The following is a 17970-nucleotide window of genomic DNA, read 5'->3' as shown; positions in this document are numbered from 1 at the left end:
CTCCCTAATTTTATGCAACCAATTAAAGGGGTTTGCCAATGAAAGAAAATGTCAACCCCCCCTAGTGATGTTACACAATAAAGATCATTTTAACCCCTTACTTTACAATGTTACTCAGCTTTATTGCTATTTTAGCTCCTGTCACTTGGTGATGATCAGTGTAAAATCCCAGAGTGTGGGCGGGGACTCCCTAAGCAGACACATCATGATTCCTCTAGTGTGGTGAGCTGACAATGTGCTTAGATTATCAGGGTACAGGTTTATATACACTTTCATTTACCTTCTGAACATTTTACTAGTATCTGACACATAGAAAGTGAGATGAGACAGATCAGTGAGCGATAAGATCCATGAGATGTATATAACATTTTCAGCACTGCTACATCTCAGCTACAAACACACTCGCTGTCAGATCTGATGTGCTCAGCGTCAGACAGGAGAACAAAGTGTCTTCCCGACCCTAAGATTCACGGTCGGCAACTGAAATTGTGTAGAACGGGACTGAATCTTACAGTTTCTGGCCCACATTTATCAAAAACAGTGCAGTGCAGTTGCCTGTGTGGTGGGCAGGGGGCGCCAGATTCAGGATTTCTGCTGTCCGTTCTTCATGAATCTGCTTGTTTATGTCCTATAGTGGGACAAGTAAAACAGTGAGAAAATACCGTATATACTCAAGCTGTGGTACCTATTTTCGCCACAAAAAACTGGGAAAACTTATGAAGTATAAGCCTAGGGTGAAAAATGCAGCAAATACTCTTCTTATTAAATGTCCAGCACTGCCCCTTTTATGATAAAATAATAAACGTATTATTCACCCCCGGTGTCCTCTTCTCCCCCAGCTCGTCTTCTCCACTCACCTCCGGCACTCACGCTCGGCATCCTCTTCTCCCCCAGCTCGTCTTCTCCACTCACCTCGGGCACTCACCCCAGCGTCCTCTTCTCCCCCAGCTCATCTTCTCCACTCAGCTCCGGCACTCACTCCCGGTGTCCTCTTCTCCCACAGCTCGTCTTCTCCACTCACCCCAGCATCCTCTTCTCCCCCAGCTCGTCTTCTCCACTCACCTCCGGCACTCACCCCAGCGTCCTCTTCTCCCCCAGCTCATCTTCTCCACTCAGCTCCGGCACTCACTCCCGGCGTCCTCTTCTCCCCCAGCTCATCTTCTCCACTCAGCTCCGGCACTCACTCCCGGCGTCCTCTTCTCCCCCAGCTCATCTTCTCCACTCAGTTCCGGCACTCACCACTGGTGTCCTCTTCTCCCCCAGCTCATCTTCTCCACTCAGCTCCGGCACTCACCACCGGTGTCCTCCTCTCCCCCAGCTCATCTTCTCCACTCACCTCTGGCACTCACCCCAGCGTCCTCTTTTCCCCCAGCTCGTCTTCTCCACTCAGCTCCGGCACTCACTCCCGGTGTCCTCTTCTCCCTCTGCTTGTCTTCTCCACTCAGCTCCGGCACTCCCCACCGGTGTCCTCTTCGTCCCCCAGCTTGTCTTCACTCAGCTCTGGCACTCACCCCCGGCGTCCTCTTCTCCCCCAGCTCATCTTCTCCACTCACCTCCGGCACTCACCCCTGGCGTCCTCTTCGTCCCCCAGCTTGTCTCCACTCACCTCCGGCACTCACCACCGGTGTCCTCTTCTCCCCCAGCTCGTCTTCTCCATTCAGCTCCGGCATTCACTCCCGGCGTCCTCTCCTCCCTCTGCTTGTCTTCTTCACTCAGCTCCGGCCGTGCTCTCTGCCTGCTTTCACACACTGTGACGCGGCGTGTCCCCGTCTGATGGTGTCACACCGTGTGTGTGTGCATGGTCGTGCCTCTGCCCGCACTACTCGGAAGTTGTAAGATGCGGGGAGAATACGAGCCGGAGGAGAAGAGGGCACCGGGGTGAGCGCGGGAGGTGAGCAGTAATTTTTTTTTTTATAGTATAAGCCAAATGGGGCTTTTTCAGCACAAAAAATGTGATGAAAAACTTTGCTTATACTCAAGTATATACGGTAAGTTTGTTTTGAAATAGAATGAAATCAATAAATGTATAAAAATTCACCAAAGCCCATCACATATAAAAGACACACATATTGGGGCAGATTTATTTACCCGGTCCATTCGCGATCCAGCGGCGCGTTCTCTGCGGTGGATTCGGGTCCGGCCGGGATTCACTAAGGCAGTTCCTCCGACGTCCACCAGGTGGCGCTGCTGCACTGAATTCTGTCGGAGTGCACTGAACTTCACTGTCCTACCCTGGGTGCAGGTAAGTGCGTGTCAAGCGACACATTTTTTTAAAAAATGCGGCGGTTTTTCCGATACCGTCAGGTTTTTTAACGACCAGGTCACCCCGATTTCTGTCACGTGCATGCCGGCGCCGATGCCACAATCCGATCGCGCGCGCCAAAAACCCGGGGCAATTCAGGGAAAATCGCCGCAAAGCGGGAAAATTCTGGAAACCCGCCGTAAATGTAAATGACCCCCACTGTGAAAATCCACACACAAACCCTACACACATGGAAGTGCCACATTCAAAACGACTCGTGCAATTATTATTAAAGGGATTGGCCACTTTACTTTTTGTAGTGGGAGGGGGGGGGGGCAGAATATTCAGTAATTTACCATTGTACATCTATTACTAGTTCTGCTTCTCTTTCTTGATATGTTATGTGAAGCCTCCTGTCTGTTACCTCATCAGCCTGACCATACAAGATGGAGGGTCATGTGATCTTATCTGTCCATGAACAATCGCTATTTTATGGTCAGGAATGTCTGGCTGATGAGGTAACAGACAGGAGGCTTAGGGTGAAGACACACGTGGCGTTTTTAGGCCGTTTTTGGGCCATTTTTAGTTAGTGTTTTCAGATCAGAAAAAAACGCATGCGGGAAGCGGGAAAAAAATTCCAAACGCACCAAGAACTGTCAAAGAACTCACCATGTGACTTACACACACACATTCCAAAAACATGAGGTAAAGCGGCCAACCCCTTCAAACCTGCACAATGAACACCAAAAAGTCGCAAAAAAGATGATAAACCTGCCGTATAGAATGAAGACAATGGGGGAGATTGATCAAACTGTCTAAGAGTAAGAATGTTCTTAGTTGCCCATGGCAACCAATTACAGTTCAGCTTTCATTTTACCAGTGCGCATGAATATTTTAAAGGGGAGGTGTAATTGGTTGCCGTGGGCAACTAAGAACATTCTTACTTTTAGACAATGGGGCAGATTTACTTACCCAGTCCTGTCGCGATCCAACGGCATGTTCTCAGAGGAGGATTCGGGTCCGGTCGGGATTCACCAAGGTAGTGCGCCTGATGGCCACCAGGTGTCGCTGCCGCGCTGAAGTCCGTCGGAGTTCACTGGAGTTCACGATCCTATTCCTGGTTTTTAATTCCGCGGTTTTTCTGACAGCCACGTCCCCCGATTTCCGTCTCGTGAAAGCCGGCGCCCATGCGCCACAAACCGATCGCGTGCCCCAAATACCGGGGCAATTCAGGGAAAACAGCGCAAATCAGAAAAATACGTGAAACCCGACGAAAATACGCGAATCGGACCCTAAGTAAAGAACCCCCAATGTGTTTATTATGGTATATGGTGAACTAAAAACAAAAATCAACTACAGAATTGATGTTTTTTTCATAACGCCCCTCCCCACCCCCCACAAAAAAGTTAATCCATTTTCATCATTGGGCCACAACCACCCCAAAAAAGCATCACTGAGAAATGCATCTCATTCTAATGCCACAAACAATAAGCCCGACATTAAGGGTCCCGCGGCCGCAATTTCGTTGGGTTTCCATACATTTTGGGGATTGCGCCGGGGATTGCGTCGCACACGATCGGATTGTGCCGCAATCGCGCCGGCTTTCACACGACACAAATCGGGGGGGCGGGCCATTGGACAATCCCACTGATTCGGAGAGCGCGCTGGATTTAACATTTAAAATTGTGTCGTAAGCCAAGCACCAGGGAGAAGAAGGTGAACTCCGGCGGACCTGAACGGGGAAGCGACACATGCAGGATATCGGGCGCACAATCTAAGTGAATCGCGTCAGACTTCATCCTCGTCGGACATTCCGGTTCGGGGATCGCACAGGGACTGGGTAAGTAAATGTTCCCCGTTGCCTTCCTCAGTGCGATGCCTTGTCCACCTACAGCCCATGTGCTTGTCTATACTTTTTTCTTCTGATATACAGGGGATTTCTAATGTAATATATTTCACATAGTTTCATAGTTTATACGGTTGAAAAAAGAAACTATTCTATATAACATAACCATCAATGTTATTTAGGTGTAAAAAGGCATCTAGACCCTTCTCGAAGCTCTCTGCTGTCCCTGCTGTGACCAGCGCCTGAGGCAGGCTATTCCACAGATTGACAGTTCTCATAGTAATAAAAAAGCCCTGTCGCCTCTGGTGATTAAACCTTGTTTCCTCCAGGTGCAGACAGTGCCCCCTCGTCTTTTGATTTGATTTAATCTGAGATAACTTTCCACCATATTTTTTTGTATGGACCATTCATATAATTATATAAATTAATCATGTCCCCTCGTAGTCGTCTCTTTTCCAGACTAAATAAATCTAGTTGTTTTAATGTTTCCTCATAACTGAGACCCTCTATACCCCTTATCATTTTTGTGGCTCTACATTGAACCCTCTCCAGCTCCAGGGCTTCCTTTTTATGGACCGGTGCCCAGAACTGGACAGTATATTCCAGGTGAGGCCGAACCAGTGCCTTGTACAGTGGTAATATTACATCTCTATCACCAGAGTCCAGACCACTTTTGATACATGACAAGATCCTACTAGCTTTAGAGGAAGCTGATTGACATTGCATGCTGTTATTCAATTTATGATCTACTAGTCACCCAGGTCCTTCTCAACAAGGGACTCTCCCAGATTTACTCCCCTAAGGACATATTTTGCCTTTGAATTATTGGCCCCCAGTTGCATAACATTACATTTATCCACATTAAACCTCATTTGCCAAGTGGATGACCAAACATTCAGTTTGTCCAAGTCACCCTGCAGCCTATGAACATCCTCCATAGACTGTATTACACTACACAGTTTGGTGTCATCTGCAAAAATAGACACAGTGCTATTAATTCCTACCTCTATATCATTAATAAATATATTAAATAGTAGTGGGCCAAGCACAGAACCCTGGGGTCCACCACTCATAACTGGTGACCATTCCGAGTAGGAATCATTGACCACGACTCTCTGGATACGATCCTTCAGCCAGTTCTCAATCCAATTGCAAATGATTTCTGCCAAACCAATATCCCTAATTTTACCCATCAGGCGTCTATCAGGGACAGTGTCAAATGCCTTTGCAAAGTCCAAGAACACAATATCCACAGCTGCTCCTCCATCCAGGCACCTGCTCACCTCTTCATAGATGCAGATGAGGTTAGTTTGACAACTTCCTTCCTTAGTAACCCCTCGCTGGCTATCACTTATTATTCTATTTGATGTCACATACTCCAGTATATAGTCTTTTACTAACCCTTCCAATACTTTCCCCACAATGGAAGTTAAGCTTACAGGCCTGTAATTGCCTGGCGAAGTTCTAGAGCCCTTTTTATATATTGGCACCACATTTGCCTTGCGCCAGTCACTTGGCACCACACCAGACATTACGGAATCCCTGAAGATTTTAGACAGCGGCACAGCAATAACAGAACTGAGTTCTGTAAGAACTCTGGGGTGTAACCCATCTGGTCCAGGAGCTTTGTACACATTGATTTTATTGAGCTTAGATTGGATAATGTCTACATTTAGCCAGTATAGTATATTACATGGTGCATGACCCGCACTGGCACCACCCAAGTCAGAAGTTCTCTCTTCTATTGTATAAACGGAGCTAAAAAACCTATTAAGTAACTCCGCCTTCTCTTGGTCTCCAGTCACCGATGCCCCATTTTCAGAATAAAGGGGTCCAACCCCCTCGCTCAGTTTTGGCTTGTGATTCTAAGTGGCTAGTGAACTTAAGTGAGTTGAAAAAAGCAGAGTTTTGTGTGTGTTAAGAGTGAATCTGTTGTCTGGGTGATTGTGGACTGAGTATACAGGTAATAGCAAGGCACTTTCCTTAGTGTCACAATTTAAATAGATTTTTTTTTTCTCTTCTTTGCCTGGTCTGCTAATTGGGAGGAGGGATTAGTGTTCACACCTGATAAATTAAGGTCTAGCAACTCACTTTTGAGCTCGCTCAGTTTTGGCTTGTGATTCTAAGTGGCTAGTGAACTTAAGTGAGTTGAAAAAAGCAGAGTTTTGTGTGTGTTAAGAGTGAATCTGTTGTTTGGGTGATTGTGGACTGAGTATACAGGTAATAGCAAGGCACTTTCCTTAGTGTCACAATTTAAATAGATTTTTTTTTTCTCTTCTTTGCCTGGTCTGCTAATTGGGAGGAGGGATTAGTGTTCACACCTGATAAATTAAGGTCTAGCAACTCACTTTTGAGCTCGCTCAGTTTTGGCTTGTGATTCTAAGTGGCTAGTGAACTTAAGTGAGTTGAAAAAAGCAGAGTTTTGTGTGTGTTAAGAGTGAATCTGTTGTTTGGGTGATTGTGGACTGAGTATACAGGTAATAGCAAGGCACTTTCCTTAGTGTCACAATTTAAATAGATTTTTTTTTTCTCTTCTTTGCCTGGTCTGCTAATTGGGAGGAGGGATTAGTGTTCACACCTGATAAATTAAGGTCTAGCAACTCACTTTTGAGCTCGCTCAGTTTTGGCTTGTGATTCTAAGTGGCTAGTGAACTTAAGTGAGTTGAAAAAAGCAGAGTTTTGTGTGTGTTAAGAGTGAATCTGTTGTTTGGGTGATTGTGGACTGAGTATACAGGTAATAGCAAGGCACTTTCCTTAGTGTCACAATTTAAATAGATTTTTTTTTTCTCTTCTTTGCCTGGTCTGCTAATTGGGAGGAGGGATTAGTGTTCACACCTGATAAATTAAGGTCTAGCAACTCACTTTTGAGCTCGCTCAGTTTTGGCTTGTGATTCTAAGTGGCTAGTGAACTTAAGTGAGTTGAAAAAAGCAGAGTTTTGTGTGTGTTAAGAGTGAATCTGTTGTTTGGGTGATTGTGGACTGAGTATACAGGTAATAGCAAGGCACTTTCCTTAGTGTCACAATTTAAATAGATTTTTTTTTTCTCTTCTTTGCCTGGTCTGCTAATTGGGAGGAGGGATTAGTGTTCACACCTGATAAATTAAGGTCTAGCAACTCACTTTTGAGCTCGCTCAGTTTTGGCTTGTGATTCTAAGTGGCTAGTGAACTTAAGTGAGTTGAAAAAAGCAGAGTTTTAAAAAGAGAAGTCCACAGAACTGTAAGTAACCTACATTTTATATTTCTTGATTTATATACTCATCACAGTTTTGTAACTTGGATATGGCTAGCAAGATTGGTGGTATGCTCCAGTGCACACTCTGCCACATGTATACACTGCTGGAGCAGGAGTTCCAGGGTGAATACCGCTGTGACAGATGTGCCCATATTTTTCTACTAGAAGCTCGTGTTAGAGATCTGGAGGAAGATATTGCACGGCTGCGAGCAATTGACAATCTTGAGAGGAGTATGCTGCTCACTGAGCAAGCAATAAGCGGGGTAGAAGTGGAGGGTGGAGAGGAAAGCCAGCAGGGCCAGGTGAGTAGCTGGGTTACTGTAACTAGAGGGAGTAGGAAGGGGTCAAAGAAAAGGAAGGCCAACTCTGACTCTGAACATCCAAGCAAAATTGCAAAATTGTGCAATGATGTCAGGACGTCAGTGTCAGAAATGGCAGCCCTAGCGGATCCTGCTCTCCCTCACAGCCGGGGGAGCAGACCAGCTAGTAGTAGGGTGGATGGGAGTGCAGGCAAGCCAAGGCAGCTAGTGGTTGTAGGGGACTCTATAATCAGGAAGACGGATAGAATAATTTGTCGCCAAGACCGCCTCAACCGAATGGTTTGCTGTCTCCCTGGTGCCAGGGTTCGGCATGTGGTGGAAAGGGTGGATAAATTACTGGGAGGGGCTGGGGATGACCCAGCTGTCGTGGTCCATGTTGGTACCAATGACAGAATAGATGGTAGGTGGAGGAGCCTGACGAATAATTTTAAAGAACTAGGTTCAAAGCTTAAGGAAAGGACCTCCAAGGTAGTATTCTCCGGAATTCTACCTGTGCCATGCGCTACACAGAGCAGACAGCGGGAGCTCAGGGAGTTAAATGCATGGCTCAGATCCTGGTGTAGAGCAGAGGGATTTGGGTTCCTAGAGCATTGGGCTGACTTTTCACTGGGGTACAAGCTTTTTTCTGCAGATAACTTGCACCTAAGTGGAAGGGGGGCTGCTGTGCTGGGGGAGAGGATCCTAGCAGGGGTGGCGGAGTATTTAAACTAGGATCGGGGGAGGAGGAAAAGGAAGACACTGAAGGGGTAGACAGGTCAGAGAGGGGGCAGGTTATGTTGGTGGGTGGTGAGGTGGGTGGTGTATGTGGGACCAAGGCGGTGGATAAGGAGATCCACAAGTTGCAGAACAGTGGTGAGGATATATGTGCCAGTAAAATTACTTTAAATCAGATAAATAACTGTGGAAAATTAAATTGTATGTTCACAAATGCCAGAAGTATCACAGGCAAAATGGGCGAGCTTGAGGCTCTGATATTAGAGGAACAGTTAGATGTTGTTGGTGTAGTAGAGACATGGCTTGATGCATCGCATGATTGGGGTGTTAATATTCAAGGTTTTACACTCTTTCGGAAAGACAGGGCAAATAGGAGGGGAGGTGGTGTATGTCTGTATGTCAGAAGAGACTTAAAAGCGATTGTGAATGTGTCAGTGGTCTCAGAAGAGTGTGAGGAGGCTGAAACTTTGTGGGTTGAAATTCAAAGCCAAGAGAGCTTTGAAAAAATTGTTTTGGGTGTAATTTATAGACCCCCTAACATCTCTGAGGAAATAGAGGGTCACCTATATATACAGATGGAGCGGGCTGCACAGGAGGGGACCGTAGTGATAATGGGAGACTTTAACTTTCCAAATATAAATTGGGGTCAGGGCTCGTCTTCATCTATGAAGGGGAAACATTTTATGAACATTCTTCAGGATAATTTTATGGTGCAGCTGGTAGAAGATCCCACAAGAGGTGACGCATTGTTGGACCTTGTGATTTCTAACAATGAGGAGATTATCCAAAATGTCAGTGTCCGGGAACCCCTTGGGAACAGCGATCATAATATAATTATTTTCCTCTTAAACTTTAAAAAGCAGAAACAGGTGGGAAAATCGAAAACTTTGAATTTTAAGAGGGCTAATTTCCAAAAATTCAGGGCTGCAATACAGGATGTAGACTGGGATCAGATTCTGTCACATGGTGATACTAATGTTAAATGGGAGAAATTCAAATCTATCCTGGGTTTTTATACTTCTAAATTTATTCCAATAGGTAACAAGTATAGACGGGCTAGATCACATCCCGCGTGGCTTACAGCTACAGTTAAAAGGGCAATTAATGAGAAAAAGAGGGCATTTAAAAAATATAAATCTGACGGGTCACCAGAGGCTTTCAATACTTACAAAAAACTTACCAAAATCTGTAAAAAAGAAATCAAATCAGCCAAAATACAAAATGAAAGACAGGTGGCTAAAGATAGCAAAACAAATCCCAAGAAATTTTTTAAGTATATCAATGCAAAAAAAAATGGGTCAGAACAGGTTGGACCCCTTTATTCTGAAAATGGGGCACCGGTGACTGGAGACCAAGAGAAGGCGGAGTTACTTAATAGGTTTTTTAGCTCCGTTTATACAATAGAAGAGAGAACTTCTGACTTGGGTGGTGCCAGTGCGGGTCATGCACCCTGTAATATACTAGACTGGCTAAATGTAGACATTATCCAATCTAAGCTCAATAAAATCAATGTGTACAAAGCTCCTGGACCAGATGGGTTACACCCCAGAGTTCTTAAAGAACTCAGTTCTGTTATTGCTGTACCACTGTCTAAAATCTTCAGGGATTCCTTAATGTCTGGTGTGGTGCCAAGTGACTGGCGCAAGGCAAATGTGGTGCCAATATATAAAAAGGGCTCTAGAACTTCGCCAGGCAATTACAGACCTGTAAGCTTAACTTCCATTGTGGGGAAAGTATTGGAAGGGTTAGTAAAAGACTACATACTGGAGTATGTGACATCAAATAGAATAATAAGTGATAGCCAACATGGGTTTACTAAGAATAGAAGTTGTCAAACTAACCTTATCTGCTTCTATGAAGAGGTGAGCAGATGCCTGGATGGAGGAGCAGCTGTGGATATTGTGTTCTTGGACTTTGCAAAGGCATTTGACACTGTTCCTCATAGACGCCTGATGGGTAAAATTAGGGCTATTGGTTTGGCAGAAATCATTTGCAATTGGATTGAAAACTGGCTGAAGGATCGTATCCAGAGAGTTGTGGTCAATGATTCCTACTCGGAATGGTCACCAGTTATGAGTGGTGTACCTCAGGGTTCTGTGCTTGGCCCACTACTATTTAATATATTTATTAATGATATAGAGGTAGGAATTAATAGCACTGTGTCTATTTTTGCAGATGACACCAAACTGTGTAGTGTAATACAGTCTATGGAGGATGTTCATAGGCTGCAGGGTGACTTGGACAAACTGAATGTTTGGTCATCCACTTGGCAAATGAGGTTTAATGTGGATAAATGTAAGGTTATGCACCTGGGGGCCAATAATCCAAAGGCAAAATATGTCCTTGGGGGAGTAAACCTGGGAGAGTCCCTTGTTGAGAAGGACCTGGGGGTACTAGTAGATCATAAATTGAATAACAGCATGCAATGTCAATCAGCTGCCTCTAAAGCTAGTAGGATCTTGTCGTGTATCAAAAGTGGTATGGACTCTCGTGATAGGGATGTAATATTACCCCTGTACAAGGCACTGGTTCGGCCTCACCTGGAATATGCTGTCCAGTTCTGGGCACCGGTCCATAAAAAGGATGCCCTGGAGCTGGAGAGGGTTCAACGTAGAGCCACAAAAATGATAAGGGGTATGGAGGGTCTTAGTTATGAGGAAAGATTAAAACAACTAGATTTATTTAGTCTGGAAAAGAGACGACTACGAGGGGACATGATTAATTTATTTAAATATATGAATGGTCCATACAAAAAATATGGTGGTAAGTTGTTTCAGATTAGATCAAATCAAAAGACGAGGGGGCACTGTCTCCGTCTGGAGAAAACAAGGTTTAATCACCGGAGGCGACAGGGCTTTTTTACTATGAGAACTGTCACTCTGTGGAATAGCCTGCCTCAGGCGCTGGTCACAGCAGGGACAGCAGAGAGCTTTAAGAAGGGTCTAGATGCCTTTTTACACCTAAATAACATTGATGGTTATGTTATATAGAATTGTTTCCCCTAAATCCCTTCCTCATCCAATCCCTTCCCTTCCTTGGTTGAACTTGATGGACAAGTGTCTTTTTTCAACCGTATAAACTATGAAACTATGAAACTATGAAACCTGTTCTGACCCATTTTTGATATACCTGAAAAAATTCTTGGGATTTGTTTTGCTATCTTTAGCCACCTGTCTTTCAATTTGTATTTTGACTGATTTGATTTCCTTTTTACAGATTTTGGTAAGTTTTTTGTAAGTATTGAAAGCCTCTGGTGACCCGTCAGATTTATATTTTTTAAATGCCCTCTTTTTCTCATTAATTGCCCTTTTAACTGTAGCTGTAAGCCACGCGGGGTGTGATCTCGCCCCGTCTATACTTGTTACCTATTGGAATAAATTTAGAAGTATAAAAACCCAGGATAGATTTGAATTTCTCCCATGTAACATTAGTATCATCATTTGACAGAATCTGATCCCAGTCTATATCCTGTATTGCAGCCCTGAATTTTTGTAAATTATCTTATCAAAAACAAAAAAGATCCCCAATTCTGAAATCCTCTTGAAAATGTGGAAAACCGATGTTTGGTTTGTAAGCCGCCTGACGTTGTGATAAAATATAGAGACTTTTTAAAAATTATGAAAACATAAAGCAAAGATGGGTATTTGTCACGGTTGTGTCCCTGTGATCCACATATTGGATCACAGGCACACCCGTGCCCCTCTCCATGACGGCACCTGGTCCCTAGCTCACTCAGCTCTCCACGTTCCTGCTCCCGTCTCAGCCGGCCAGCGGGAACGTACCCTCTCCCTAGGGCGCACGTGCCGACACTTGCAGATTTAAAGGCCAGCACGCCACTGATTGGCGCTGTCCACTTCCGGATTTTCCTTAAAGTCAGCTTCTCCAAGCAACCCCTGCCGGATCTTAGTGCTCCAAGCCTGTGAAAAAGCTACTCCTGTGTATTCCCTGTGTTCTGCTCTCCCGTTGTGACCTCGGACCTGATCCTGACTTTGCTCCTTCGTTGCCAGCCTTAAACCTCCTGCTCCGTCCCCGACCTCACATCATTGCCACCTACCTTGACCATCTGCCTGTTCCTGACCACGAGACTGCCCAGTGATCCTGTACCGTGACCTTGGCTACCACCCCGGACAAGTCAGACTTGTCGAATAACCTGGTGGCACCACGCGGCAGCAAGACCATCCTGCCTTGCGGTGGCTCTGGTGTAGACCAGGTGCCCCTTAGACTCCTATCCCAGGTGTCGGCTTGTGTCATCATCCACGGTGGTCCAGTTAGTCCACTGACCCCGAGCTCTGACGGTGTTGTTAGTTTAAGCACCCAAATAACTTACTATCTTCCTGAAAAGCAGCACAATTTACTGTAACATAAGCCCCTGTAGCAACACATGTGCCTGATACATTGATAACTACTGAATGGGAATATTAGAATATAAATGCAGAAGTAGAAGAGTGAACGGAAATCGCTGGGAGACCTAGAGATTTATCATGCAGGAGCACAGACATATGTCCCGCCGGATACATCAAGAGGCTTAGGTCTGACCTCAAAGTTTGCAGGTTTTTAGAAATTTCACGTAGCAGGAATGCTACACGCCCGCCCACCCTGCCGCCACCCACTACTGTATTATAGAAGAAGCCTATGACACTTGGTCTCTCAAAAAGACCAAACACTTTACCAGAACAAAAATAAGATCAAGGGAAGAAGCGAAAGTTACAGAAAACACACATTGTAACAAACAACTAAGGCAGAAAAAATACTTTAAAGCAAGAAAAAGTAAAATCATATATATGAGGAGTATAAGAAGCCATGTCCATAAAGTTGAAAGTAACCACTTTCATGGGTCAAGACCCTTCCAGCTGGGACCCCTGGGTGCAGCCAGTTGTATGTCCTATGCATTGTAGAGCCAGAGAAGGGCTAAAGATATTGCAAGACCTGGGGGGGGGGGCAAATGCTCCCAACACCCCTGGAAGGAAGAGGAGTGCACTAATTTTTTGTTTTTCACACGCGTGTTCTTGCGTGTGCTTTTGACATGCAGAACTTGCATTGTACTCTGTGTATGGCACATTTACTTACCCGGTCCCTCCGTTCCCAAAAAGTGCATTGTCCGACGATCATGCACATCTGCCGCAATTCACTAAGATTGTGCGTCCGATATCCTACATGAGTCACTTCCCCGCTCAGGTCCGCCAGAGTTCACCTTCTTCTTCCTGGTGCATGTAAGTGCATGGGCTTGCGACGCAATTTGAAAGTTAAATCCCGCACTCAGTCTGGGGCCCCCCCCCCCATTTCTGTTGCATGAAAGCCGCTGCACCAATAATCTGATCGCATGCAACACAATCCCCAGCTAAATCTCTGTCACAGCTGTGCAAAATCCTGAAAATGACGGGAAGTCCGACAGAAATGCGATCCACAGACCCTTAGTAAATAAGCCCCATTGTAATCAGTGGGTTTTTTCATGCACACATGCATGTGTTTTTTATACACGTTTAAATCTCCGCATGCTCTAAAAACGCATTGCACTCTGAGACACATGCAAGTGCGTTTTCTGCGCATGAAAAATACATTGAAGACACCAAAAAACCAAGTGTGAAAAACAGACACTGAACAAACTGAAAACTGATTGAACTAAATCCTATCACAGTGGGGCAAATTTACTTACCCGGTCCTGTCGCGATCCCCGATCCGGATGGTCCGACGAAGATGAAGTCCGGCGCGATTCATGATGCTCATGCGCCCAAATTCCTGCATCCGTCACTTCCCCGCCGAGGTTCACCGGAGTTCACCTTCTTATTCCTGGTGCTTGTAATTGCGTGTCTTGCGACACAATTTGAAATGTTAAATCCCGCGCTTAATCCGAATCTGTCTGAGCGTCCGACGGTCCGCCCCCTGATTTGTGTCGCGTGCAAGCCTGCACCGATGCGCCAAAATCCGATCGCGTGCGTCAAAATCCCCTGTTAAATGCGTCACAAAACGGAAATCGTCTGGAAACTTAGTAAATGAGCCCCATTTTGTTTGATTAAACAAAAGCTGCAGTGGAATTATGTAAAAGGATGTTAGGAGTGATATTCCAGGGGACATTGGATGCATTTTACAAGTTTTACCACCTGTGCTGCTGCCTTATTAACATCCAGGCCGACCCAAAGAACAACCCAGAAAAAACAAGAGACAACAACCACCTTCAGGGTGTCGCTCCTTCTCTCTGTACCTGACTGCGGCTCACGGAAAGGTCATTGCCCTCTGACTACTATTTGTGCAAACCAAAAAAGTTGACCCAACGCTGCACCATTCTCTGCCACGTAAGGCACAGGACACAGTGGAAGCAGTGGCCGGTACAGGTGCACCCCGAGCTGCAGGATGTATTATTAGACCATTGTGGGGGGTGGCCACATCCTGAGACACTAAGAATGACGGCTTTTCCTGCCACCAGTGACCATACGGCTCAGTCACTAGAGACTATATCACATTCTTCACCATCAACATGAAAGCGTCTGCCTGCATCATCATCATCATCCTCGTTCTGCTTTATAGTAAGTATCAGAAAGATAAACATTACAGATTGTATGAATGTAACACAGGTATAAAGATACTGTACATGTGATAAAGAGATACAATGGGGCACATTTACTTACCTGGTCCTGTCGCGATTCACGTAGCTCATGTGCCCGAGTTCCTGCATCCATCGCTTCCCCGCTGAGGTCCCTGGAGTTCACCTTCTTCCTCTCGGTGTATGTAAGTGCTTGTCTTGCGACACAATTTGAAATGTTAAATCCCGCGCGTTGTCCGAATCCGTCTGGTGGTCCAACGGCCCGCCCCCAGATTTATGTTGCGTGCAAGCCGGGGCCAATGCGCCAAAATCCGATCACGTGCGACACAATCCCCGGCGCGATGCGGATCGGAAATCATCGGAATATCCGACCAAAGTGCGGCCGCAGGACCCTTAGTAAATGAGCCCCAATATGTCATGATATAATGATAGACATACAGTAGTGGATTATAATATAGGTGGTTTGGGCAGTAGCCCAGGGATCAAGCCTACCCGAGGGCCCAAGGCCAAGGTCTATGAGGATGAGGGGGTGACACAAGAGCTTACAGTCTATGAGGATGAGGGGGTGACACAAGAGCTTACAGTCTATGAGGATGAGAGGGAGACACAAGAGCTTACAGTCTATGAGGATGAGGGGGGACACAAGAGCTTACAGTCTATGAGGATGAGGGGGTGACACAAGAGCTTACAGTCTATGAGGATGAGGGGAGGATACAAGAGCTTACAGTCTATGAGGATGAGGGAGTGACACAGGAGCTTACAGTCTATGAGGATGAGGGGGAGACAAGAGCTTACAGTCTATGAGGATAAGGGGGTGACACAAGAGCTTACAGTCTATGAGGATGAGGGAGTGACACAGGAGCTTACAGTCTATGAGGATGAGGGGGAGACAAGAGCTTACAGTCTATGAGGATAAGGGGGTGACACAAGAGCTTACAGTCTATGAGGATGAGGGAGTGACACAGGAGCTTACAGTCTATGAGGATGAGGGGGAGACAAGAGCTTACAGTCTATGAGGATAAGGGGGTGACACAAGAGCTTACAGTCTATGAGGATGAGGGGGGACACAAGAGCTTACAGTCTATGAGGATGAGGGGGTGACACAAGAGCTTACAGTCTATGAGGATAAGGGGGTGACACAAGAGCTTACAGTCTATGAGGATGAGGGGGTGACACAAGACGTGTTTGTATAATGGTCCAGCTATTCCTAATAAGTGAACAGTATAAAATAATTGTGTGAAAGTGACTGCAGAGAAGCCTGGAGCCCAATATCTGGTGTTTGCTGGATAACAGAGAGGAGGAGGACATAGGATGGATTCGAAAGAGACGGAGTTGACATTTCATGCAGTTAGTGAGTGTGATAATATGCCTAAAAAGATGGGTTTTAAGAGCACGTTTGAAACTTTGGAGGTTGGGTGTTGAAGGTCTCCTCCAAAGGTCTTGAAAGGTCTCCTCCATTCCCCAAGAAGCTGAGAGCATTGGGACCGGGAGTGGGATCAGCTCCTGCTGCTTCTCTTTAGCAGATGTGTGGATGTAGCTCCTCCCCTTGGCTGGTCCCACCCCTCCAGGAGAAGAGAAGCAGGAATTCTACAGGGGAATGGTGGAAAGGTGAGTAATAAACAATTTTTTTATACCCAGGAGGGTAGAGGGTCCACAATATGAGGAGAAGGGAGGGCAGGAGGCCAAAATATGAAGGAGTGTATGAATAGTGTAAGCATACTTATATCTATGTCTGTTTCATAGGTCATACTTCATTAGTTAATCTACCTATGTGCACCTTAGACATTTAAATACATATATCTTTAAGATGCGTATGTCGTTACAATAATTTGTAAGCAAGCTTTAATAGGTGCAATATACAACAGATGTTATCTATTTAACTGTCTAGTATCATATGTATTGTCATTGTTTTTTATCTTTTATCATATATGGGTACATTTATGCATTAAATAAAACATATCTTCACTTGTGCCAGTTTTTCATTATTATTTTTCATAATGACAGATATATATATATGATAAATCCTAGTCTAATGATAAATATCTGATACGTCCTGGTATAATGATAGATATATATGATATGTCCTGGTATAATGATAGATATATATGATATATTCCGTATACAATGATAGATATATATGATATATTCCGGATACAATGATAGATATATATGTATATATATAGAAGAAAATGATAATGAAGCAGCACTCCGTAGATGCAGTTAAGTGAGTTTTATTCCACCTTCATGATGCGATGTTTTGTCTTTTCAATCAAGACATTCTCAAGCTTGAGAATGTCTTGATTGAAAAGACGAAACGTTGCATCATGAAGGTGGAATAAAACTCACTTAACTGCATCTACGGAGTGCTGCTTCATTATCATTTTTTTTCTGTACGGGTCGGTGTCTGACCCTTTTGTGAAGACCTGCACCCGAGTTTTTCTCCTTTAACGCGGTGCTGCTCCTTAGCCTTCTTTTGATTTTTTTTATGTATATATATATATATATATATGATACGTCCTGGTGTTATTCTTGTAGATTCCTCGCTAGGATGGGAAGTTTCCTCGGACAGTGACTGGATGAATGGCACAGCGGGTCAGTCCGTATTCCTGGAGACGTCTTATACTTTGGCCCCCGGCGTCTCTTATTATGTGATACGATGGAGAATCGGGGACCACGCCATTATATATTACAGGAGTCCTCCAGGGGATCTGACAATCTACCCAAAGTATAAAGGGCGTGTGCAGTTCTATCCTCTGAACGCGTCACTTTTACTGCACAACCTGCAAGTGAGCGACTCCGGGAATTACACCCTCATCCTGTCCGCTGATGGCAGCTGGGGGACACGGACTATCAGAGTGGACGTCCATCAGAATCTCTCCACAAACAGTAAGTCACACTGTGAGACATAAAAGATAATGGGGCAGATTTACTTACCCGGTCCCGTCGTGATCCCACGGTGCGTTGTCTGACGAGGATTCGGGTCCATGCCACTGCTGCGCTGAGGTCCGCCGGAGTTCACCTGCTTCTTCCCGGTGCATGCAATTGCTGATCTTGCAACACAAATCCTTTTTTAAATTC

Source organism: Engystomops pustulosus, chromosome 9 (genome assembly GCF_040894005.1).
Source record: "Engystomops pustulosus chromosome 9, aEngPut4.maternal, whole genome shotgun sequence".
In the NCBI taxonomy this organism is placed as follows: Eukaryota; Metazoa; Chordata; class Amphibia; order Anura; family Leptodactylidae; genus Engystomops; species Engystomops pustulosus.
The sequence above is the reverse complement of the archived record's forward strand: the minus strand, read 5'-3'. Positions refer to the sequence as shown.